At 43.5% G+C, this 2,437-nt stretch overlaps 1 protein-coding gene across 1 annotated transcript in view; it reads right to left on the bottom strand.

Moving 5' to 3' along the window:
• The window catches only part of LOC101646724 (phospholipid-transporting ATPase FetA-like), a 79,725-nt gene extending 78,834 nt beyond the window's left edge, over positions 1-891 (bottom strand). Inside the window, exon 1 of the mRNA XM_045289265.1 lies at positions 854-891. The gene's annotated coding sequence lies outside the window, so the exon portion shown is untranslated. The remainder of the gene's footprint in view (positions 1-853) is intronic.
• Between the last annotated feature and the right edge of the window lie 1,546 nt (positions 892-2,437).

Here is a 2,437-nt window from a genome sequence, read left to right as displayed (position 1 = left end):
AGTTTCTCATCGGTGACCTCAGCCTTCAGGTAGATGCGCCCTCTCTTCTCCGTGTGGTCCATCCCACACAGGCTGGGCACGTTGATCACACACTGCTTGTGGACGTTCATGTCGCAGGTGTCACATTTCATGCCTTGGTGGATGAGTCCATACAGCAACGACCCACAGTGGTCACAAAAGGTGGGGTTTGCTATAGGGCAAACAAGATCCTTTTGATAGTTTAAGCTCATATGGAAAGGGAGAGGGGAAGTGGCAGAAGAAGCGGAATACTGAAACCGTAATTCCTTTCATTGAAACTTCCATAGTAATTCAATCAGTAAACCCAGTCTCTTTTGGACTATGCCTATGTCCCCCTGGAAAGCTCAGAGATGAGAACCATTCTCTCACCATTAGCTTTTAAGAGATCTTTGGTTTTTTGTTTTAAACACTTCAAAATTAAATCACTTACCTGTCTGCCTCAAATCTGTAAGGAGAACATTCCTCCTGGTGCTCTCTAAAAACACTCAGCATTACTCCTAAGTGTGAATGAATCTCATCGATGGTGTAGGCAAGGGCTTTCCCGGACGAACCTCAAGCTCAACTCTATACTTTATTTTCCACCTACCTTTGCAGCAAATAGAGTCTGCGGTCAGCTGAGAGAGAAATCAAATCTGAATTTCACACTGAAAACTTTCTTGGAAATCCAAAATTGCAGGCAGCTTCTCCATGCGCTTCAGTTCAATCGTTTAAGGCGTGCACAAGAGCTCACTTGGCTGGCTTTGTGGGTGGAGCATGACACAGTGCAGTACTAAGCAAATACCACGACTGACTGCTGAGCGTTGGTTACTCCAGCAGGTAGGGGCTGAGTACTTACCTGAAAGAAAAGGCTTCATGTATTTCATCTCAGAAACACCACCTAAGAATGAAACAAAAGCTCCTTATCAGGTAGGCTCTGCTACTATAATAACTACCACTTAGCCAAATTTACTCTGTGCTTTATCATTTTCTGAGTGCTTTACATACCTTATCTTTTATTTTTCACTCAAGCCTGGGCCTAGAAGGAGGTAATGCTCTCTCTCTTTGTGACAAATGAAAACCCAGAGGTTCAAGAAGGTTAGGTGACTTGCTCAAGATCATATACTAATCAGACTGTGATAGAATCAGGATATGAGTCCTGTTGGCGTCTCCGATCCCTACCACTATTCTATATCATCTCTATTGTCATACAGGGCTGGCCACAGAGAAAGAGATGTTCCTGAAGTGAGTTTCCAGACCCGTAACTGAGAACTGTGGTCCAATGAAAGGATCAGATGGAGCATCATTCTAATCTGTAAATGCCCAGAGGTTCCTCTTGGGTGGAAGTGGCACTGAGCTCAAGTGGCAATTCACCATTCGCTCATGCCCCCATATTTCCATAACCCCTAGTTCTTTACTTATTACGCACTATCTCCTAGCATAGTACTTCTCAAAAGTGGACTACTTGTTTAAAAGACTTGAGAGTCCTAGTGGACAATAGAGATACCTGGCCCCTATACTAGGACCCCTGGTGGCACAATGGGTTAAGTGCTGGACAGTTCAATCCATGGGAGAAAGATGAGATTTTCTGCTCCTGTAAAGATTTATCGTCTCAGAAAGGCAAACCGGCAGTTCTACTCTGTCCAATAGGGTTGCTATGAATCAGAATTCACTCGACGACGGTGGTTTTTTTTGGTTTTGTTTTAGTTTGATTTGCTCCCAATGCTTGCTTAGACTCTGGGGGAGGGATGTCAACGAGTAACCCAATAAGTTCTTAGTCACACTAAATTTTAGGCTACTCATTGTCTTGGGGCCCAAGAGCTAGGGTAATCAGAAAGATACAAAGGGAAAGCTAGCTTCGATAATAATTAGGCTGTAATTGGTGTTAACAAAAACATAGGAAGGGACTGTGAAAGGTGTCATGTCATACCATTGTATTGGAGCAGAGGAAGCTCTTAGAAGCCCATCTAATCTATTTGAGTGGTTTTCTCACATGGCTCTATGGGCCTTAGGAGGTTTACAGTGGGAAATGAGAGATGCGATTGGCAGCTGGAGCTGCAAGTCCAAAAAAGCTAATGCAGAAGCTCTGCTAATATTTATTTGTAATCTGGACTTTCATGTAAGATTTTATCTGAGCGAATGGCTTGGCAGACTTAAAACGAAACAAGACTTTAGCGGCACATGAGGAGTTTAAAACCAAAACTGAAGTCCAGCTTATTTCCCAGTCTGATTAAATCCTATTTGTGGGGTTGGCTTCCAGGCATGGTTATCGTCTCAGGATCAGGTGATCCTAACGTGCATAGTCGAGGTTGAGCACTGCAGCATCCACTTCATTCAGACTTCCTCTCTTGATACGTAGAAAAATAAGGCCCCCAAAATTTAAAGGAGATAAGGACTAGCTGGAGACAGCATTTCTTGGTTTCTTACCCCGTATACGCTACTG

This window comes from Echinops telfairi, unplaced genomic scaffold (genome assembly GCF_000313985.2).
Source record: "Echinops telfairi isolate 266 unplaced genomic scaffold, ASM31398v2 ScPeMD7_25;HRSCAF=90, whole genome shotgun sequence".
Classification (NCBI taxonomy): domain Eukaryota; kingdom Metazoa; phylum Chordata; class Mammalia; order Afrosoricida; family Tenrecidae; genus Echinops; species Echinops telfairi.
This window is presented reverse-complemented; position numbering and strand designations above follow the sequence as displayed.